The sequence below is a fragment of the Peromyscus maniculatus genome, chromosome 2, assembly GCF_049852395.1.
Source record: "Peromyscus maniculatus bairdii isolate BWxNUB_F1_BW_parent chromosome 2, HU_Pman_BW_mat_3.1, whole genome shotgun sequence".
Lineage (NCBI taxonomy): Eukaryota > Metazoa > Chordata > Mammalia > Rodentia > Cricetidae > Peromyscus > Peromyscus maniculatus.
Window position 1 is genome coordinate 18,716,211 of NC_134853.1, and position 24,789 is coordinate 18,740,999.

The window sequence follows — 24,789 nt, forward strand, 5'->3', positions numbered from 1 at the left end:
ATGAATATAGATTCAGAGACCAACTTGTTCACACATTCAAGAATCTCATAAAAACACTAAACTCGAAGTTTGTAATATATACTCAAAGGATCTGTAGGATAAACAGAGGAAAATATATAAGTAAAACTTAAAATTACAAATGATAAAATAAACTAAAAAAAACCTTACATGACATTTTGTGACAAAGAACATGCAAAAATGCCCCTGAGTGCATTTTCTGTTGGCCATAGGCTGGACATGCAGCCTACACTTAAAAACTCTAGCAACAGTTTCCCTACCAAGACTCACTTGGAGGAAACTAAATTTGATTTGAAAGTGGCTATCAATTGGATAGCATATGTGTCAGAGATTGAGGCATATGTCCACCTCTCTAGATACATGTAATCCCTGACCATGCTGCCTCAATCATTGTGAATTAATATGTTCATCAATCCTATTAACTCAAAGGACCTTTTTCCTTGGTATACTTCATTGCCTATGGGTATTATACTTTTTCTATTTTCTCTTCTTCAGCTCCAAGGGCATGAATTTTGTGTAGATATCTCCTTTCAGGTTTAATCTTCCAAGGTCTCCCAATCTCTGTATATTTTCTGCCTGTGAATCTCTGTGTTTGTTCCCATTGGCTACAGGAGGAAGCTTCTCTGATGATGGCTGACCTATGAGTATAGTAGAATGTTATTTTATTAGGACTCATTATTGATACATTCTTTTCATAGACAATAGTATTTGGTTTTATCCTGGGTCCAAGGACTGTCCGGTGTCAAGTTCTTGGCCCCCTAAGCAGTTGTTTGGTATGAATTCCATCCGCTAGAGTGAGCTTTAAGTTGAATCAGACATTGCTTATCGCTGCCATAGTTTTTTGTCACTGTTACCTTGGCCTATCTTGGAGGCAGGGTATCCTTTGTTTGTATCTGGATTGGAATTTACAGTTCTCCTTTGGTAGATTACAGAATACCTTCTTGTAACAAGGATGCTAGCATATAGGGGTGAAGGCTTAATGTAGGTACCAACTCAATGTCTTCATGTTCAATGAATTGTGTAGGTGTTATATTTAGCAATAATACCTTGCTGTCTGTTGTGGAGAGCAACCTACAGATTTAGCAACAGCTTTCGGTTGCTTGGAGATTTCAATGGGACCATTTGACCAAAAACTCAGGTGTATCCCAACCCCAGTACTGGAAGCTTCATTTGGTGAAAAAAGATATCCAGCTGGGACTCTCTCTTTCTCTCCCCATTATTATTTGATGCCATTTAGAATGCCTTCATTGATGGATATAGTTTTGCAATCTTTTACTGTATTAGGTTCCCATATTACTTCTCAAAAGGCTCTTATTTTATCTCTCTGCATTTTTATTTAGTCCAATTCTACCCTCCACACCCATTCATAACTCTTTATTCTATTTCTCTTTTCTAAGGAGATTTATCTGTCTCCCCTAGTCCCATACTCTATACCTAATTTCTGTGGTTCTAGAGATTCTAGCTTTATTACCATTAATTTTTTTTTACTTTTTTTTTGTGATACATATTTTTTTATTTTACAATACCATTCAGTTCTACATATCAGCCATGGGTTCCCCTATTCTCCCCCCTCCCATGCCCTCCCCTTACCCCCAGGCCACCCTCCATTCCCACCTCCTCCAGGACAAGTCCTCCCCCGAGGACTGTGATCAACTTGGGAGACTCAGTCCAGGGAGGTCCAGTCCCTTCCTCCCAGACTAAGCCAAGTGTCCCTGCATAAGTTCCTGGTTTCAAACAGCCAACTCATGGAATGAGCACAGGACTTGGTCCCACTGCCTAGATGCCTCCCAAACTGATCAAGCCAATCAACTGTCTCACATATTCAGAGGGCCTGATCCAGCTGGGAGCCCCTCAGCCTTTGGTTCATAGTTCATGTGTTTCCATTCATTTGGCTATTTTTTTCAATAATTGAGTAAAACTGAAATTTATTATATGCCACAGTCATCCTAGGGACCTCCATGCTATATATATAGCCTCTATGGTTCTATGGGTTGTGGTCTGATTGTTCATTTTATATCTAGAATCCACCAATGAGTGAGTACATACCATAAATGTCTTTCTGGGTTTGGGTTACCTCACTCAGGATGATTTTTTCTAGTTCCATCCATTTGCCTGCAAATTTCATGCTTTCATTGTTTTTCTCTGCTGAGTAGTACTCCATTGTGTATATGTACCACATTTTTTTCATCCATTCTTCCGTTGATGGGCATCTAGGTTGTTTCCAGGTTCTGGCTATTACAAATAGTGCTGCTATGAACATAGCTGAGCATGTATCTTTATGGTATGTATCAGCATTCTTTGGGTATATGCCCAAGAGTGGGATGGCTGGGTCTTGAGGTAGTTCGATTCCTAATTTTCTGAGAAACCGCCATACTGATTTCCACAGTGGTTGTACAAGTTTACATTCCCACCAACAGTGGAGGAGTGTTCCCTTTGCTCCACATCCTCTCCAACATTGGTTGTCATTGGTGTTTTTGATCTTAGCCATTCTAACAGGTGTAAGGTGGTATCTCAGAGTTGTTTTGATTTGCATTTCTCTGATGATTAAGGATGTTGAGCATTTCTTTAAATGTCTTTCAGCCATTTGTAGTTCTTGTTTTGTGAATTCTTTGTTTAGCTCTTTAGCCCATTTTTTAATTGGACTGTTCAGTGCTTTGATGTCTAGTTTCTTGAGTTCTTTATATATTGTGGAGATCAATCCTCTGTCAGATGTGGGGTTGGTGAAGATCTTTTCCCAATCTGTTGGGTGTCTTTTTGTCTTATTGACTGTGTCTTTTGCCCTGCAAAAGCTTCTCAGTTTTGAGAGGTCCCATTTATTAATGGTTGTGCTCAGGGTCTGTGCTGTCGGTGTTTTATTTAGGAAATGGTCTCCAGTGCCAATGCGTTCAAGAGTGCTTCCTATCTTCTTTTCTATTAAGATTAGTGTAACTGGATTTATGTTTAGGTCTTTGATCCACTTGGACTTGAGTTTTGTGCATGGTGACAGATATGGATCTATTTGTAATCTTTTACATATTGACATCCAGTTATGCCAGCACCATTTGTTGAAGATACTTTCTTTGTTCCATTGTATAGTTTTGGCTCCTTTGTCAAAAACCAGGTGTTCATATGTGCATGGATTAATGTCAGGGTCTTCAATTCGATTCCATTGGTCCGTATGTTGGTTTTTATACCAGTACCAAGCTGTTTTTATTACTATAGCTCTATAGTAGAGTTTGAGGTCCGGGATGGTGATGCCTCCAAGGGTTGCTTTATCGTATAGGATTCTTTTAGCTATCCTGGGTCTTTTGTTTTTCCATATAAAGTTGAGTATTTTTCTTTCCAAGTTTGTGAAGAATTGTGTTGGGATTTTGATGGGGATTGCATTGAATCTGTAGATTGCTTTTGGTAAGATTGCCATTTTTACTATGTTAATCCTACCTATCCATGAGCATGGGAGATCCTTCCATTTTCTGATATCTTCTTCAATTTCTTTCTTTAGAGATTTAAAGTTCTTATCAAAAAGGTCTTTCACTTGTTTAGTTAGTGTTATCCCAAGGTATTTTATATTATTTGTGGCTATTGTAAAGGGTGATGTTTCTCTGACTTCTTTCTCAGCCCTTTTATCATTTGTGTATAGGAGGGCTACTGATTTTTTTGAGTTGATCTTGTATCCTGCCACTTTACTGAAGGAGTTTATCAGCTGTAGAAGTTCCCTTAGAAGAAGCTGTAGAGTTTTTGGGGTCACTTATGTATACTATCATATCATCTGCAAATAGTGCAAGTTTGACTTCTTCCTTGCCAATTTGTATCCCTTTGATCTCCTTTTGTTGTCTTATTGCTCTAGCTAGAACTTCTAGTACTATATTGAATAAATATGGGGAGAGTGGACAGCCTTGTCTGCTGTGGGATGTTCTGTATGTCCTGTGGGAGCCCATTCTCAGGTTCTTTGTGGCGTTACCCAGCAGGTCCGTATAGAGGATGATTAGGACCATGGGCCTGAGTGCAGGTGTTTGAGATGGTCTGCACTTGGCTGTGCTGGGGGATGGTCTGTATGTCAAGTTGCTTTGATTGGTTAATAAATAAAACCTGATCGGCCGTGGCTAGGCAGGATAAAAGGACAGAAAGGCAGAAGGAGACGCTGCAGCAGCCGCCGCAATGACCAGAGAGGCTGCAGCCCCCGCCATGACCAGCAGCATGAGAAGACGCCAGTAAGCCACTAGCCACATGGCAAGGTATAGATGTATGGAAATGGACTAATTTAAGATAAAAGGAAATGGTTAATTTAAGATAAGGACAGTTGGCAGGAGGCCTGCCACGGCCATGCGGTTTGCAAGCAATATAAGTGTCTGTGTTTATTTGGTTGGGTCTGAGCGGCTGTGGGACTGGCGGGTGACAGTGATTTGTCCTGACTGTGGCCGAGGCGGAAAAATCAAGCTACATTCTAAATAAACAGAAATGGGTAACAAAAACCCCCAGAAATAGACTGCATAATGCTCTTCTAACTTTGAATTTTCTGAATGCCGATGAGAAAGGAACAACAGCTGCAGAGAGACATTGGATAATAGAAAAAACTACAGAATTAAATCAGCCTATATACTTTAAGGATGTGCTGACCTCAGAATGGAAACCAGGGTATGTATTACATTGGGGACGAGGTTTTGCTTTTGTTTCTACAGGAGAAGATAAGCTGTGGGTACCATCAAAATTGATAAAGGTTCGATTTGAACAAGAGAGACCTCTTAATTAGAGGAGGTGATAGTTCATCAACCAGCATGAACATCCAATTTAAACTAAATGGTATCAATAACACATGCCTTTTCATTTAATCAAATAATAACTTGTCAAAAGGAAACATCCCCAAAATTAGTCTTGGGGAAGGGTTTTTTGTTTTTGTCTTTTAGGAGAATGAAGGTTAAGGAATCTGAAGAACACTGGACAAATGAGACAACTGAAGAAAAGGGACAAATCATCTATCCCAAGAAACAGAATGAAACGGTGTATTGGTATATATTATCTAAAAAATTTTTATGTCTTCCTAAATGTTTGTTTCTGCTTTTCTCTAAAGATTTAACACTATTGGTTTTCTAATAGTCCCAGTTCAATTAAAATTTAAAGCTGACTTTGGAGTTGGAGAATGGCTCTCTCCTTCTTTAAAATCAAGCATGTTGTTAAAAGGAAAATGCAAACTCCCTGTATCATGCCAGAATAAGAGCCATCTTCTGCTATGGTACCAGACAAAAGCAAAATTAATTAAGGGACTATTCTATTACTAATCTCAACTCTTTGATTCTATTCTGATTCTTTAAACTTTTCTTAAAGTATGAATTTTATATCAAAATTTACAAGATTAACATATAAAGATATATAGATATATATACATTTTAAACTTTGTTAAGATATGAATGGTCATATAGAGTACTAACTAATTCTAGAAAAAAGGCTAGCTGCATATATATGTTTTTGTGTTCGAGTCTCTTATCAGTTTTCTGCAGGAAATCATGGCCAGGCCTAACATCAACTGAAGTCTCCAGAAAGAAGATGGGGCCCCACAACAACAACAATTCCACGTGGACAATAATGATATCATTAAGCTGACAAACATCATCCACAGATCAGCTTTGAACTACAAGGTGCTCAGAGCATTCTTTCATGATAAAGAAAACTTCGCCCATACCCAGCAGGAAGCAATTTTAAGACTACATCGCCCACATTCCCAAAGAGGTGGTGTGGGGTGGGTGGTTTTTTGGTCTTTTTAATGGGTTTTGGGTCTGGGATAATTTTCAGCATTTAGGGGGGCTGGTTACAAGTTATTGTCAAGGGTTAAGAAAAAGGCTAAGCAAAGGAGATTAGATTTAAGGTTCTTGTTAAAAAAAAAAAGAGAGAGAAAGAAAGAAAGAAAAGAAAAAGACAATCACTAATACTTTACATTGGATTGAATTGTTTTATATTGTATACAAATTTGAAACTGATATTGTAAGCCGGGCGGTGGTGGCGCACGCCTTTAATCCCAGCACTCGGGAGGCAGAGCCAGGCGGATCTCTGTGAGTTCGAGGCCAGCCTGGTCTACCAAGTGAGTTCCAGGAAAGGCGCAAAGCTACACAAAGAAACCCTGTCTCGAAAAACCAAAAAAAAAAAAAAAAAAAAAAAAAAAAGAAACTGATATTGTTAGAAAATGCTATATGTATATTTCTAATTGTATTTATACCATTCATTTAACAATGTAATACAAATTTCTGATCCTTGAATGTTATTATTACCAACTACTAGGATATAAAGAAATGAAAGTTAGTAGTTAGATATTTCAATAGAACTTGTAGTCATATTAGATATGTTTTAAAAATTGAGCAGAGATGTTTTAGACAGGTCATCTTCAAACCCTTCAGAGATCTACAGAATATGGCATTTAAAATGTTTTAATAACTTAGAAAATTTTTCTTTTTGAGACATGTCAGCTCCTGGCAGTACTAATCTATTTCAGAGAAAATATGGGCATTGAAGAAACTGCATATGGAGTCAACTTTCCTTGTGGCAAAAGTTAGCCACTGGACAACAAAGTATCCTCGAATCAACAGGACAAAATGGACAGACAGAACACGAACAATGGACTACTGATTCTTACCAAAACAAGTGTGGTTATGGCTTTATCAAAAGGCATCTTCTGAGGCCAGGACAATATGGCCCCATCCCTGAAGTGGCCTTCGCATCCGGAAAAGGTACGGTGCCCTTTTCTTCAAAGGCAGCTTAACAGGCAGAGGGCCGATGGATTCTGTTGTACAATGGAACAGCAGCTGAAAGCTCATGCCTCTCAAAAGTAGACTGGCATTTAATAGAGGGATGTGGAGAAGAAGAGGATGCTGAGATGAAGCCATATATACACAGCCAAGAAGAATGGACAGCTGAATTAAAAAACTGACAACAATTTCCAGAAATTAAAATCCTGAATCATGACAGGACACTAGTGGAATTCAGGTGTTTCTGGTACATGGACTGCTCTCACCCAATGTGAGATTGAACTGTTGACCTTGTGTACAACCTACTTCACAAATGAGTCTGTCAGATACACTAAGCCTATAGGCTGAAGATGATGCCCCAACACTGTGGAGAAACCTCAGGTGACTGCCCAGGCAGCTGGCTGTTTCTGTCAACTTACAAATTTTTTGGAAGTTGCTTGTATGCACTTCCTGTTTTTTATTTTTGTTAGCTAATATTATTTCCTTCTTGGGTCTCTGAGGGAGTTGAAGATTAGTTAGTTATGGTTGAAGATTAGTTACTTATAGTTGAAAAATTAATTAGGATAGAAAGTGCATTAGATACATCTTGGAATTACCAAAATAGGATAGATAATGGAATTATTTTCTCTGACTTGTCAAATACCTGTTTAGGTATTTATTATTTGTATATATTGTATATAGTTATTGTACTTCTGTGTATAGTTTTTCTTTTGTTAGTCATAACCTTTTGCTTTTTTTTTATTAAAATAGAAAAGGGGAAATGTGGTGGTAATCTAATTATACTGAAATATGATTTTGATTGTATGTTAATAAATAAAGTTGTCCGGGGGTCAGAGCTATTAGAGCCATAGCAAGAGTGTGGCGGTGGTGGCACACGCCTTTAATCCCAGAAAGCCAGCCTTTAATCCCAGGGAGTGGTGGTAGAAAGCAAAAAGATATATAAGGCGTGAGGACCAGAAACTAGAAGCATTTGGCTGGTTAAGCTTTCAGGCTTTGGAGCAACACAGTTCAGCTGAGAGCTATTGGGATGAGGACACAGAAGCTTCCAGTCTGAGGAAACAAGACCAGCTGAGGAACTGGTGAGGTGAGATAGCTGTGGCTTGTTCTGTCTCTTTTTTTTTTTTTTTTTTTTTTTTTTTTTTTTTTTTTTTTGTTCTGTCTCTTTAAATAGACTAACAGACAGGAAAAGGAGCCCTCATTCGGGAAGCTGGGACACCGCAGGCGGAAGGGTGAGATTTTGGCTCTGAGCTCTGACCTCTCGGCTTTCTCTTTTGCATTATTTCTGTGTTTCTTATTTAATAAAACAGTTGGTTACATCCATACTTGTCTTGTTCCTGAATTTAGTGGTATCGCTTTGAGTTTCTCTCCATTTAATTTGATGTTTGCTGTTGGCTTCCTATAAATTGCTTTTATTATGTTTAGAAATGTTCCTTGTATTCCTATTCTTTCTAAGACCTTTATCATGAAGGGGTGTTGGATTTTGTCAAAGGCTTTTTCAGCATCTAGGGAGATGATCATGTGGTTTTTTTCTTTCAGTTTGTTTATATGGTGTATTACATTGACTGATTTCCGTATGTTGAACCATCCTTGCATCTCTGGGATGAATCCTACTTGGTCGTGATGGATGATTGTTTTGATGTATTCTTGGATTCGGTTTGCCAATATTGAGTATTTTTGCATCAATGTTCATGAGGGAGATTGGTCTGTAGTTCTCTTTCTTTGTTGCATCTTTGTGTGGTTTGGGTATCAGGGTAATTGTAGCCTCATAAAACGAGTTTGGTAGTGTTCCTTCTGTTTCTATTGTGTGGTACACTTTGAAGAGGATTGGTATTAGTTCTTCTTTGAAAGTCTGGTAGAATTCTGCACTGAAACCATCTGGTCCTGGGCTTTTTTTAGTTGGGAGACTTTTGATGACTGTTTCTATTTCTTTAGGGGTTATTGGTCTATTTAAATGGTTTATCTGGTCTTGATTTAATTTTGGTATTTGGTATTTATCCAGAAAATTGTCCAATTCTTCCTGGTTTTCCATTTTTGTGGAGTACAGGTTTTTGAAGTATGATCTGATGATTCTCTGGATTTCCTCATTGTCTGTTGTTATGTCTCCCTTTTCATTTCTGATTTTGTGAATTTGGGTGTTCTCTCTTTGCTTTTTGGTTAATTTGGCTAGTGGTTTGTCTATCTTGTTGATTTTTTCAAAGAACCAACTCTTTGTTTCATTGATTTTTTGTATTGTTCTCTTGTTTTCTATTTCGTTGATTTCAGCCCTCAATTTGATTATTTCCTGGCGTCTATTTCTCCTGGGTGAGTTTGTTTCTTTTTGTTCTAGAGCTTTCAGTTGTGCTGTTAATTCATTGGTATGGGATTGCTCCATCTTCTTTATGTGTGCTTTTAGAGCTATGAATTTTCCTCTTAGCACTGCTTTCATAGTGTCCCATAATTTTGGGTATGTTGTACTTTCATTTTCATTGAATTCTAGGAACTCTTTAATTTCTGTCTTTATTTCTTCCTTGACCCATTGATGTTTCAGGTGGGTATTATTCAGTTTCCATGAGTTTGTGGGTTTTCTATAATTTTTTTTGTTATTGAGTTCTAACTTTAAGGCATGGTGGTCTGATAAAATACAGGAGGTTATTCCAATTTTTTTGTATCTGTTGAGATTTGTTTTGTGTCCAAGCATGTGGTCAATTTTTGAGAAGGTTCCATGGGGTGCTGAGAAGAAGGTATATTCTTTTGTGTTAGGATGGAATATTCTGTAGATATCTGTTAGGTCCATTTGAGTCATAACATCTGTTAGGTCCTTTATTTCTTTGTTAAGTTTCAGTCTGGTAGATCTATCTTTTGGTGAGAGTGGTGTGTTAAAATCTCCCACTACTAATGTGTCGGGTTTGATGTGCGTTTTAAACTTTAGTAGTGTTTCTTTTATGAATGTGGGTGCTTTTGTATTTGGAGCATAAATGTTTAGAATCGAGACTTCATCTTGGTGGATTTTTCCTGTGATGAATATGTAATGTCCATCCTGGTCTCTTTTGATTGATTTTAGTTTGAAGTCTATTTTATTAGATATTAGGATAGCTACACCAGCTTGTTTCTTAGGTCCATTTGCTTGGAAAACCTTTTCCCAGCCCTTTACTCGGAGGTAGTGTCTGTCTTTGGAGTTAAGGTGTGTTTCTTGTATGCAGCATATGGGTGGGTCCTGTTTTCTAATCCATTCTGTTAGCCTGTGTCTTTTTATAGGTGAGTTGAGACCATTGATATTGATGGATATTAATGACCAGTGATTGTTAATTCCTGTTATTTTTTTGGTTGTGTTGTGTTGTCCTTCTGTGGTGTATGTTGGTGTAGGATTATCTATTGCTTGATTTTTCATGGATGTGTTTAGCTTCTTTGGGTTGAATTTTCCCTTCTAGTGCTTTCTGTAGGGCTGGGTTTGTGGACAGGTATTGATTAAATCTGGTTTTATCCTGGAATATTTTGTTTACTCCGCCTATGGTGATTAAGAGTTTTGCTGGGTATAATAGTCTGGGTTGGCATCCATGGTCTCTTAGTGTCTGCATGAGGTTTGTCCATGATCTTCTATCTTTCATAGTCTCTATTGAGTAGTCTGGTGTTATTCTGATGGGTTTGCCTTTATATGTTACTTGGTCCTTTTCCTTTGCAGCTCTTAATATTTTTTCTTTATTCTGTATGTTTAGTGTTTTGATTATTATGTGGCGAGGGGACTTTTTTTTTTGGATCCAGCCTATTCGGTGTTCTGTAAGCTTCTTGTATCTTCATAGGTATTTCTTTCTTTAGGTTAGGAAAGTTTTCTTCTATGATTTTGTTGAATATATTTTCTGTGCCTTTGAGTTGGTATTCTTCTCCTTCTTCTATCCCTATTATTCTTAGGTTTGGTAGTTTCATGGTGTCCCAAATTTCCTGGACGTTTTTTGTTAGGACTTTTTTGTCTTTATTGTTTTCTTTGACTGACGAATCTATTTTCTCTATCGTGTCTTCAGTGTCAGAGATTCTCTGTTCCATCTCTTGCAATCGGTTGGTTATGCTTGTTTCTGTAGTTCCTGTTCGTTTTGTCAGGATTTCTATTTCCAGCATTCCCTCAGCATGTGTTTTCTTTATTGTCTCAAATTCATTTTTCAGATCTTGGAATGTTTCTTTCATCTGTTTAATTGCTTTTTCTTGGCTTTCTTTGATTTCTTCCCATTTTTTGTTCGTTTTTTCTTCCATTTCTGTAAGGGAGTTTTTTATTTCCTCTTTAAGGGAGTTTTTCATTTCCTCTTTAAAGGAAGTTTTTATTTCCTCTTTAAGGGAGTTTTTTATTTCCTCTTTAAGGAAAGTTTTTATTTCCTCTTTAAGGTAGTTTTTCAATTCCTCTTTAAGGAAAGTTTTTATTTCCTCATTGAGGGAATGTTTTATTTCTTCTTTAAGGGCCTCTATCATCTTCTTAATGTCATTTTTAGGGTTGATTTCTTCTGCTTCTTCTGTCATGGTATGTTTAGGTCTTGCAGGTGTAGAATCACTAGGTTCTGATGTTGCCATATAGGTCTTTATGTTGTTGCCTGTATTTTTGCACTGGCGTCTACTCATCTCTTCCTCTGTGAGGTGCAGGTGGTATCTATGTCTGAGAGTGCCTCTCTTGTTCTAATTTTTAGTCTTGGTTTAGTAGTGGTTCTTGGTTAAATTGGTGCTATTGGGCTATTTCTTCAGGGGCAGCTGATTTCGATCGGTGAATTATATACTTATGATTCTGGTGATCTGGTTTGGTGTCTGGGTAGCGCCTTCTTCTGTGTTCTCAGGTCACTTTTTGTTCATTTGTCAACTCCTCAGCTGATCTTGTTTCTTCAGACTTTAAACTGTAGGCATCTGAATCCTCTCCCAGATGGGTTTCAGCTGAGCAGGGTAGTCTCACTAACACCTCCAAGTTGTTGGGTTTCACAGGATCAGCAGCTGGGCCCTGGGTTGTCCTCAGATGGAGTGTTCAGATTCGTTCTGGTTCTGACCCACAGGAGATAGCTTCTTCCCCAGATGTTGGGGTTAGGGGCGTCCCTGTTCCAAGCTGCGTCTGCTTGTCTCCATCCCTGGGCCTGTTTACCTCTGCGGTCCGCCACCGGGCCTGTATGTCCCTGTCAGCTGCCGCTGGGTCTGTCTGCCTCTGGGGGCCGCCACCGGGCCTGAATGTCCCTGTCGGCCGCTGCCACCGGGCACGTCTACCTCAGCGGGCTGCCACTGGGCCCGTATTACCATTAATTTAACAGCTAATGAATTCTATATTTGTCTCTCTGGGTCTGTGTTACCATTGAGGATACTTTTTTTTTTTCTAATTCAATCCATTTACCTGCAAATTTACTTCTTTTTAATGCCAGAATAACAACCGATCATATAAATTCGGAGGCTAACTGATATTGTAAGCCAAATAGACATAGCAGATATATACAAAACATCTTACCAAAACATAAAAGAATATAAATTCTTCTCAGAACTTCATGGAACTTTTATCAAAAATTGAGGACATAAAAAATGTCTCAACAGATACAAGAAAATTGAAATAAAATAACACCCTGCATCCTATCACACCACCACAGATTAAATTTGGATATCAAAAACAGAAACAACAGTAAGCTTAAAAACTTATGGAATCTGAGAAATTCAGTACTGAAAAAAACTGATCAAGACAGAAATTAAAGGTTTTCTAGAATTAAATAAAAATGAATACACAACTTATCCAAACCTATAGCACACAATGAAGATGGGTGTAAGAGGCAAGTTCATATCAGTAAGTACTACATTTTTAAAAAATGGAGAGATCTCATGCTAGCAACTTAAGAGCACATCTGAAAGCTCTAGAACAAAAGAATAATTCACAACCAATAGCGGAGAAGACAAGAATCAATCCAGCTAAGGTTTGAACTAAATAAATTTAACAACAACAACAAAAATACGAAGAATCAAGGAAACAAAAATTCTCAGTAACATGCATGCCAAACAAATCCAAGAACACATCAAAACTATCATGTACCATGATCAAGCAAGTTTCATCCCAGAGAAGCTGAGATGGTTTAATGACATAAATTGATTGTATATCCTCTATAGAAACAGATTGGTGACAAAAAACACATGATCATCTCATTAGATGAAGAAAAGGCCTTTGACAAAATCCAATATACCTTCATGATAAAATTCTAGAGAGATTAGGGTTATAAGGGACATATCTCAATAAAATAAAGGCAGTTTACAGAAAGCCCATAGCCAATATCAGTTAAAGGTAGAGAAACCCAAACAATTCCAATTAAATTGGGAAGAAGACAAAGATGTCCACTTATCTACTTTCTGCCTACTTTTTTGATGTAGTACTTATAGTCTTTGCTAGAGCAATAAAAAAAACTGAAGGAGGCCACAGGGAAACAAACCAGAAAGGAAGAAATCAAAGTATCTTTTTTTTTTTTTTTTTTTTTTTGCAGATGACAAGATAAAATACACAAGATCCTAACATTCTACTGTGAAACTACGACAGTTCATAAACATTTTCAGCAAAGCATTTGGACACAAATTTAACTACAAAAATTAGTAGCCCTGCTGTATACAAATAAACGAATGACTAAAAAAAATCAGGGAAATATTATCTTTCACAATGGCCTCAAAAATATAAAATATACTGGGGTAATTCTACGAAAGTGAAAGACTTGTAACAATAAAAACTTTAAGGCATTATTTTGCTGCCTGGAGGGCCAATGTCCAGCAGCACCCAGGAATTGAAAATAAATCAATGAATGTGGGGAGGGGTAGGTTTTCTCTATCTGAGGAGAATAGGAAAGAAACACACACTTTCTCCTTTACTTCATCTTGAAAAAAATCTTCTCTGAAAATCTGTCTCTTCAAAGCTACATGTCTCTCCACACAGCTACATCTCTCCACACAGCTATTTCTTTCTTCTACTAAGCAACACATCTCTACCTCCACACTGCTACATACCTGCTCTTCTACACATCTCTCTCACTCAGGAAAAACTCTGGACAAATACATGAGTTACATTTTGAGGTTCAGAGGCATTCTGATTACGCATGAGAAATCACACAATTTCTCTCGAACTTGGGCTGTCATGCCAACAAAATCATGGCATCACTTGGCTGTCAGCTAGGTTCCATGATATGCAGTCTATAAAGCAAGGAGGGAGATATGTAGAGCTACAGTGCTCCACTTTGTCTCAAGGGACAGTAATCTAAAAAGCATCCCAGGACTTAAACATAGAGTTAGTTGGCTGAACCTTGCGTCTTATATCATAAAACTGAGATTTAGAAGTTCATGCAGAGTCAATTGCTGAGAGAATTAAGTCTGCTAAAGTTGCTTCATGCCTGACCTTGGTTCAACAAACAGACCCTTGGGAATTTATCCTTGTACATTCATATGCTGGGGCAACTAGTCTTCTTTAAATTTGTTTTGAGGTCTTAAATCAGTAAATGGTGTAAAAAGCTGTCTTTGTAACTGAGAATATTGTTATTTTCCTATGTCTGTCTGAGCTATGAAAAATATCCTAGTGTTATTTCTATTCATCAAAATTATATAGCTTAAGAAAAACTCATCTTCTTCCTGACCATCCACAGATATATTTGTACCCAGTAGATGCAAAATATGCATGTGATAAACACACAGGCAGTAGGGAAAATATCCATAGCTGTTTTTAGGGAAGAAATGTAATGGCCCATGAGAACAATTACAGACACAAACAACCAGTTTTCAGAGTCTGTGGTCCACTAATCTTGCTTGATGAGGTTCCTCCATTGGAGAGTTATTGATTGAGTGGGTCAACATCTGAATTATTAATTGCTATCTGTTGTATTTATACCATGGCCCATGACAACATTAAATAAAGAAGTTGAAGAAAATATCACAAGATAGAAATGGATCAGTAAGGCTAATATAATAAAAATGGCCATGTTAGCAAAAGCAATCTATAGGATTAACTCAATGCCCATAAAGATTCCACACAATTCTCCACAGACTGTGAAAGAACAGTTTTCAGCTTCATGTGGAAACACACACACATACACACACACACACACACACACACACACACACACACACACACACACCAAAAAAATAGCTAAAACAATCCTGAACAGTAAAAGTACTGAGGGTGGTATCACTGTCCTTGACTTCAAGTTGCACTGCAGAATTGTAGTAATAAAAGCAGCATGGTATTGGCGTAAAAATAGACATGTTGCAATGCCATCGAATTGAAGATCCAGGCATAAGTCCACACATTGATGGATGGATACCTTATTTTTTATAAAGAAACCGTAAAAAACAAACAAACAAACAAAAAAACAAACAAAAAAACACTGGAAAAAAGATAACATCTCTAACAAAGGGTGTTGCTCAAACTGTATGCATTTAGAATAATTCAAATAGAGTCATACTTATTACCCTGCACAAATCTCAACTCCAAATTGATCAAGTACCTTACCTTAATATCAGACATATAAAACTACTATAAGAGAAAGAAGAAAGGAGCTTTGAACTCATTTGCATAAGAAAATGCTTTCTGAACAAAACACCATTAGCACAGGCACTAAGATTAAGAATTAGGGAATGGGACTGCACAAAACTGAGACAATTCTGCATGGCAAAGGACATCATCATTCAGAAAAGCAGCAGGCTAAAGAATGAGAAAAAAATTTTTTTTACCAACTTCATGTTCTATTTGTGATAATATCCAAAATGTATAAAGAACCAAAGGGAACCAAACAAAACAAACTAGACATCAATAAGATAAATAATCTAATTAAAAAGGGATACAGAAAATTATTAAAAATGGAAACTCAAATGGCTGAGAAACATCTAAGAAATGTTCAATATCCTTGGTCATCAGAGAGATGCAAATCAAAACTACTTTGAGATTTAATCTTACACCGATTATAATGACTAAGATCATTAAACAAGTAAGAGCTCATGCAGGCAAGGATGTGGGGGTAAGGGGAACACTCATTCATTGATGGTAGGAGTATGAACTTCTACCATCCCCCACTGAAGTCAATGCGGTGATTCCTCAGGAAGATGGAACTTGACTTACCTCAATATCCAGCTATACCACTCTTGGACATAAAACCAAAGGACACTTTGTCCCACCACAGAGATTCTTGATCAACCATGTTCATTGCTATCTTGTTATAATACCCAGAAACAGAAACAGCCCAGATGTCCCACAACATATGAAAAGTTACTTATCAATTTTAATTGGACTTCTTTTCTACAAGAATTATTATCAGCGCTTTAGTCCTTTGGCACAGCTGAGAGTCAGCATTTCATCTGTAATTGAGGAGAGTTTGCAGTAGCTAAAGCTCAGACATGGAGACAAATGTTACAGTTTGTTACTTAATGTGTACCAAAACTGTCTGAGAATGTGATCAGAATTTTGCAGGAGTTCTCAATGGATCTGCTAATTAGGAGGCATTTCTTGTTAGCAGTAATGTTAAGATCAATTTCATTTTGGGATTAAAATATTTTAAATAAGGTAACGAGGCTGAAGTTGAGTAGCTGAGTGCTCTCCCTGAATGTTTAAGGCTCAGATTCAAGTTTCTGCACTAAAAGTATTTATATTTTAACTACATTACATAAATGTATATATATATATACATATATAATATATAGTTATATAGACATATATTTGTTTATCTATATTTCTATATATGTGTATATAACTGTAGATTAGCAAGTGACAATTACTAATCATTTGATTTATTTCATGTAGATTTTCAGAATAATAATACAGTGCTATGGTAAAGGTCATCACACAAAGTGATAGGCTCCAAAACCCAATCAATAGAATTTGGAGTAAAATTTTAATTACATAGTATTTAAGCTCCAGTATTTTAGGAAAATTATGTGGGTTTCCTGCTTCAAAATTACTATTACTATCTAATGTAAATTGTTAATGATAAGACTATTTACTCTCTGTAGTTAACTATGGCTATTTGCAGTATTGTTGCCATTGGTTGCAGTAGTATCTAGGTAGAAATCAATACATTAAGATGTCTTTAATTGTAATTCAGACACAATTTACTTTTCATTTGAGTCACCCTATAAATGTCCTTGAACTAAAAATAAAACTGTGTTATTTGTGTTATCATCAATACTGGCAAATGTAGCTTTTTTTTTTTTCTGTGTGATGGCAAAGATCCACACTGTGAAGTGTGTACATAGTTTGCATAAAGGTACAGTTTTGCTGATGTTCAAATTTAAATCGTCAACAATTTGACTGCTTTCATCCATAACTATAATGTGAGAAACTAGTTATATTAGAAGAGATCTACAATTTTTCTTCTATGTTCTAACGGAAACAGATACAGGAACAGCAGCATGCTTGTCTCAGTGACAATAGGAATGAAGTGTAAAGGACCAGGGAAGAGATGAGTGAAATGAACTCAAAGTAGTAGAGTGGACAAGGGAGAGAAATCAATAGAAAAGTGTGATATAAATCCAAGTAATGATGTGGACACCTGGTGTTTGACCTCAATACATCTTTGGAGAGATTCTTGTTTTCAGATTCTACCCAGGGTGAAAAAGGAAGATAAGATAAAATTTATGTTGTGAATACAGATCTCTCTTCTGTTTAAGAATGACAATGTGGGCATTTAATGTGTTTATATTCCAGGTTTTGTAGTTATAAGAAATAAACATTGATGAATACAGGGGTAAATACGTTATGCATTTTTGTTGCATCAACAGAGAGGCCCAGAAAAAAACACAAGCAAATACTGCAAGGAACAGAAATGAGTCCATTTGAGCTCATAGAATGTTTCGTGCTATGCATTCTGGGATGGGTGCAATTGTCTGAAACTTCCAACCCCAGTTCTCCAGGGTCTGGGAAGACATTAAAAGCAAAATATTTTAAAAAGATATCCCTCAATTTTATTATTTGAATTTTTGTATTCCTCTACAATTCATGTGTTGTTAACACTTCCTTTGAAGAAGTAGACTTATAAGAACTGGTCAGTTGAGAGGGTCTATTCCTTCAGGAGATTAAGGCTTTCATAGCATAGGCTCCATGCCTCATTCAGGTCTACTCACTGCTACATCCTTCACCAAACTCTGGGCCTGTACCTGATCTTGAGCTAAGAGAAATACTGATGTCTATTCTTTATAAATGGCCTCATTTTAGGAATGCTATACCAGCACAAACCATACCAAGAATGTTGATTTAATATAAGTTATATTCACAAACACTCGTTGGGTAAATTTTATTAGATTCCATCTTTTCAGGAGTTATATGTAGCTGTGTGAGTGAGAATTACTGGAAAGAACCATGACTTATTTTGATTCTTATCTGAATGACTGACTAGAAGTTCAATGATGTGGAGAAGTTGAAATGTTGGAAGTCAGGACACAAATTTTCTCAGGGAATCTTCAGCCCCTTCATGGCCATTTGTTGCGTTTCTCTGTACAGGATCTAACATCTTTTGTGACTATTAGGCAAATCATTTGGAATATAAAAACTGTTCCCCTAATTTCTACCAACTAAATGCCTACAGCACTAAACACACCATAACTAAGACCTATAGCAGAAGTATTTCTATCTTACTATAACCCATTGATTTAATATACACACTGATGTATTTGAAAAGTGTCTTGATGTATGACTTGTGACTATTACTCTGATACTGTGAAAAGCTCATGAAATTGCTCCCTCATTGGAGCACGTCATTGGGGATGACCAAGCTGTAGCCACTCATATTTGACTCCACTATAAGCCATCTATTTCTTTCCCTGTGAGGTGAGAGATGTTTCTTTTGTGGACAAAAGGTATAGAGATAAAATAATATGGAATAATATTGAGAAAATACATTTAGACTTGATATTTTATGAATTATTTTCTTAATTTATTTGAGTTAGAAGGTTTTGTTTTCTTATCTGTATAAGAGAGATTCCATCGAACCTCCTCTAATACCACTTTAAACTACATTATGCTGTGAGATTTCTTGAGACACAACAGCTTGCAATGTGCCCTACTATGTTCATTGCAAATGAAGCAGAATTAGTGTTCCTGGAGTCTTTGTCTGTAACTCACAACATGCAGGTAGACCCTATATCCAAGCCTCAGTTTCCAAAGTGTTATTTAGTGTCTGTGTAGCCCTGACTGTTGCTAGCATCCTCTTGCCTTTTCTGTCTGACATTTTACCATTAAAAGGGATTTCTGTTTGAATCAGAATCATAAATGCGTTGAAAGTATTTCACAGTCTTCTTTAAAAACATATGCAAATGGCACTGACTTTCTAGAGCTTATAATCATAAATGTTGACCATATAATAATGTTTTATAGGTTTCATTTTATGTTCTGCCAAAAGCAATTAAAACTGCTGGTTTATATCACTTATTTGACTCAGGAATTTTTTTATCATTTAAAAATGTTCCATTTAAATTGTGGAAGTAAAACACTGTGCAGCTTCTTATTGCTCACTGTCATTTTGAGAGACATAGTTTTGTAAAATATTAAAAGAAAATTCAGTAATAGCATTAGCAATGCAGGTTTTCTGTGCCAGGATGACAGGGAGCAGGGAATTTACTCATGCTTAATGATTGCTTCATGCAGTGTCAAGTTTATTGGTTAATCTTAACTGCTACCAACATTGCCTTCAACAGAACTATTATAACAATGTTCTATTAGAAATTCAGTGTTTGCAAATTTGCAGCATATATTATATTATATATATTATAATATTTTACTGTAATATTTTTTCTTCCTTAAAGATGAAATCTTTAAAAGACAAGGCAGTGAGGACATTTACAATGAAGCAAGATGATGCCAGGTGATGATTAAATACCCCATCGTCTCCCACTTGCGGTAGCACTGTGAGCCCAGCATACTGCATAGGATTTTCAAGGCTGAACAAGATGCTGAATAATGTGGTGCCTGGATCATCACTGTGTGCTTCCTTCTGGCAGCTGTTACCACTATTATCTTGTTGTAATGACAAGGATTCTGTGGATACCTCTTTGGCTCCTATGACTGGACCCCTCTGAGATCCATGAGGGTGATAGTAGCAAGCTAGTGTTTAAATTTGCCTGGATATTTGTGGAGCAAAAGATTAATGATGGCATTTATTAATCACAGAGATAAAATGCAAAATATGTAAACTGATGCTTTCTTTGTCTTTGCTAATTCCTTTAATGAAATATGACAGTGCTTAAACATGTGAAGCATACAGGACATTTCAAACCAAATCCCTCATCTCCCATTGTCTTTTGGTCTTTTATTTTATTATTTTATTCATGGTGTCCTAGTCACTGTTCTATTTCTGTGAAGAGACACCATGAACAAGGCAAAGCTATGAAGGAAAACATTTAATCTGGGCCTTGTTTACAGTTTCAGAGGTTTAGTCCATTATTGTCATGGTAGGGAACATGGTGGCATGCAGGCAAGTGCTGGAGCACCTGGTGAGAGCTACATGCTGATCCTTAGGGAGAAAGTCAGAAAGGGAGACTCTGGACTAGGCATGGATATTTGAAAATTCAAAGTCTACCCCCAAGGACACTTAATCCCACAAAGCCATACTTCCAAATTTTTCTTCTTCTTTTAAATTGTACCACTCCCTGGTGACTAAGCATTCAAATATATGAGCCTATAGGGGTAATTATTATTCAAGCAATCACACTACTCTTGTAGCTGTAAGTTTTCTCAGGCCCCTCTCAGATCCGCAGTCCTGTGATCCTCTGTTCCTACCCGGCCCTGCGGTCCCTCAGCCACTTATAAAATAATCATTCAGAGGCTTAATATTAATTACCAATTGTATGGCTTATGGCAGGCTTCTTGCTAGCTAGCTCTTATAACTTAACCCATTTCTATTAATCTATAAGTTGCCACATGGCTGTGGCATTACCAGGCTGCTAGCATCTTGCTGCTCCTTTGGGAGCAGCTGGCATCTCCCCTCCTCTCCTTTCTTCTCTCCACATATCTGGTTGGATTTCTTGCCTGTCTCTAAGATGTCTTGCCATAGGCCAATGCGGCTTTATTTATTGAAATGACAGTTATAATGTGTAGTCTATTTGTATTTGGCAAAATTAAAGAAAATATTTTTTCATCTATCCTATTTTCATGAGTCTAAAATTTCATATATAATTTATCTTTTATCATAACCAAGGAAAATTATAACTATTCAGTCAAAGAACTACATCAAAGAACACAGAAGGATATAATATTACTTAAATAAACAGGAAGTACATTGCAAGCAACTTCCATAGTTCTAGAAATGACAAAGACATCTAGCTGCCTGGAGAGTCATTCAAAGATTGTCTATAATGTGGGAGCATCTGTTTTCAGCCTATAGGCCTGGAGATTTTTAGTTACTTCTTCCTGTGTCCTGTAGAATATCTGGCAGTCTCCTCCATGAAGCAGGAACTTGAAGGACCATCTTGCCTTGTTTTGTCAAAATTTAGTAGTCATTTTCCTATGGGTCCTGCATATGCACTTTATATATATTGTCAAGAAGTCCAGGCAAAAGAAGTTCTTTGCCCAGCAGGCCATTTTGTGCCAAGAAGAAGATAAACTCCATATGGAGTGTCTTCAATGCCCATATTTCTCTGTTTTGTCCTATCATATAGCAGAAGTGCTGCAGGATATCTTTCTGTATACTGTGAATATGGGGGAGTGGGGGGTGGGGGAGTAGGGGGTGGGGGAGTGGGCGCCAGCGGCTTTGGTGACTCTAGATAACCTCAGGCCGATCGCACGCCCTCTGTGGTGGTGACGACCCATTCGAACGTCTGCCCTATCAACTTTCGATGGTAGTCACTGTGCCTACCATGATGACCACGGGTGATGGGGAATCAGGGTTTGATTCCGGAGAGGGAGCCTGAGAAATGGCTACCACATCCAAAACATCTAACATTCCTCAAACCTTTTGAAATTGCTTCTCCTACCCACATATCATCATGCTCATCAACCACAACATTAACTGTGTCTCTAATCCAATCTTCCAAAGGTGCAGATCTTGCCTTTAACAGCCTGATTATTCTTTTGCATGCTGCATTCACATTCTCAAAGGCCAAAGATTCAATTATTGCCTTACTAGCTTCTGAATCTGAGACCATTTTCTTTACTGCTGAAGCCAGTCTTTGTAAAAAATCTGTAAAAGATTCTTTTGGGCCTTGCATAACCTTTGTAAATGACTCAGATTTTTTTCCTGGTTCCTCAACTCTGTCCCATGCATTCAAGGCTGCCGTTCGACATAAAATTAGGGTTTGGACATCATATAAACATTGTGTTTGTACTGAAGCATATTGGCCTTCTCCAATAAGCTGATCCTGGCAAACTTGTATTCCTTTATCCCTCCATTGTTTTTCTATGTTTTTAGACTCATCCTTGAACCACGTTAGAAATTGAAGTCTCTGGCTGGGTTCCAGAACAGCTTGTGCAAGGTCTCGCCAGTCCTGTGGTACAATCCTATTATATGTTGACCAAGAGTTTAACATTTGCTTTACATATGGGGAATGCATGCCATAAGATACTATTGCCTCCTTAAACCTTTTTAAATCCAACATTTCAATTGGAGCCCAAATATTTTATGTAGCCATTTGATCAGGCATCTGCTGTACGGTTACAGGATAAATTAAGGGTGACTGTGTGAAAACAGGCTTTCTTTCTGTAACCTTATGATCCAAACTTGAACCAACTTCACTGTTAATTTCTTCTGTCTGAATTTTTACAGGTTTAACAAGTTTTTCTAAAGATGTTATCCTGGCACTTAAATTGACTATCTTTTTAAATATTAAAATGAAGATAAGCATGGTGATAAACTGCATAATTCCAACAATACTAATCTTCTCATATAGTTGTTCCATTGTCAGACTGCCTAAAATTTCGAACAAAACCCAATTTTCTTCCAATGTACACATAAGACCCATTTTTTTATGTGGAAAAAATTTCTCTTTTAAATAGTTTCCTTTAAAATATCTGATATGTTATGACTTACCAAATCTGCATAGAACAGTAGAAATCCGAAGAAATTTCAAAATTGCCACCTAGTGTCCGAGGTGTAAATCCAGAGAGAGAGAGAGAGAGAGAGAGAGAGAGAGAGAGAGAGAGAGAGAGAGAGAGAAAGCACGCAAGAAAGCATAGCTGGCTAAAGCTTAAATTCAGCCACGTGTTCCCTCTTGAGCTGAGTCAAGGCTTGGCTTTGGCTTCCTTAAGGTCCGACCACGTGCGTTGGCTTTACAGGCGGGGCCCTGTTCGGCAGGGCAGGCCTGAGTTGTTTGTAGCACCGGCTTTAAGCAAGCAGGCTTTAAGCAAGCAGCTCACAGTTAGTCTGGCCTGAGGCCAAGCAGACCTAGGCCCGGGCTAGGAAGCCAACCGCCCGGCCTGCCGCCCTTGCAGGGAAAGCAGACCTGCCGCCATGCCAAGTGGTTTTTGATGGATTCTTTTCATGTTGGGTGCCAGATGTAGATGTAACCAACCGTCTTATTAAATAAGAAACACTGAACCAATGTAAAAGAGAAATCCAGACTGCCATAATCTACATTTTCTTAGCACCTCTGTCTTCCATCATTATACTAGTACAGCCCATAAAACTCTACTTAAAGCATTCAACTTTTTTCATAATCAGAAGTCCACATTCTTCCAACAACCAACATGATCAGATCATAATGGTCATTTCACAACAATATCTTACTCTCTGATTCTCTGGTAGCAACTTGTGTCTTAGTGCTTGTTCTGTTGTGATGAGATACCATGACCACTGCAACTTTTATGAAAGAAAGCATTTAATTGGGAGCTTGTTTAAAGTTTCAGTAGTTTAGCATATTATCATCATGATAGGAAGCCTAGGTAGGTCCTGGAGTAGTAGCTGATCTTGGAGCTACATCTTAATCTGTAAGCAGAAAGAGAGACCCTAGGCTTAAAATGGATGTGTGAAATATAAAGCCCATCTCCAAACACCCCACATCTCCCAATCCTTCTAATCCTTTCAAATAGAGCCAATACCTGGTGTTTAAGCATTCAAATATATAAGCCTATGAGAGTCATTCTTTCTCAGAACACCAAACATGGCAATCCATTTCTTCTGTTTATTTTTATTTTTGAGATTGGATTTTAATTAAAATTCTCCTTTTACTTTCCTCTTTTCAAATTACTCTTCCCTACATGCCTTAAAATTCATGTCTTCTTTTTTCTTCAATTGTTATTGCATGAATATATATATTTGTATATATACACTTAGTCCCAAATATAACCTGTTGGGTACATATAAAGTAAATTGTAAGTATGGCTTCAGGGTTGACTGTTAAGCACTTGCCAAACAATTGGGGAGTTCTTCTGCAGAAATAACTGTTTCTCATGTTCCTACATTTACTCAATTCCGACAATTCTTTTTGCAGGTTTGAGGTCTTTGGGAATTTCCCCCCATTCAAATTGGAATGTTCATTGGTGTCCTCTGTCTCACATTTGGAGTATAATGTTGCTAAACATTTACAGGTATTCTTTATGATATTACTAAAATACACAATCAGATAAAGTATGTACATAAACAAATAGCAAGAAAAACTTGATTTTTCAAGTTTGTTGAGCCAAAACTTGAATGATGTAATGTAAACATATTTTTAAACTTCATATTTTAATAAATCTACAAGCCTTTATTCTGATATTGACAGGCTGTCTTATATTATACTCAAGTAAACATATATATTTTGAAGAAATAAATTGGATTTTGAACTCACATTGTGCATGGTAAGTTTGATCATTCTCCAATATTTGTCAATATTTGAAGTCTAGATTTAAGATACATAAAGAAAGCGCCTCTAAGACAAAAGCAATGAGATTTTGGTATATATTCAAGGTAGCTTCATAAATTGATGTATGTTGCACAGGCATGAAATTAATCAACTGCTACTAGGTCTGTAAAATAAATAACTTTGAAGACAAATCACCTAAATCCAAATCCTTCCATTATAGTATCATTTTTATATCATTTATATACTATTTATATTATTCATATAGCAGCGTCCAATGTTAAGTGAGCTTGAGAAAGCCTCAGTCAGGAAAACACATGCCTTCATCACATTCAGTGCAAAATTATGAAAACTC

The 24,789-nt window shown here is 37.1% G+C and overlaps 1 long non-coding RNA gene across 1 annotated transcript in view; it reads right to left on the reverse strand.

Annotated features, from left to right (window-relative positions):
• LOC143271801 (uncharacterized) overlaps nt 1-24,789 on the reverse strand; it is a 140,904-nt gene that overhangs the window by 97,040 nt on the left and 19,075 nt on the right. The gene's annotated exons all lie outside the window — the stretch shown is intronic.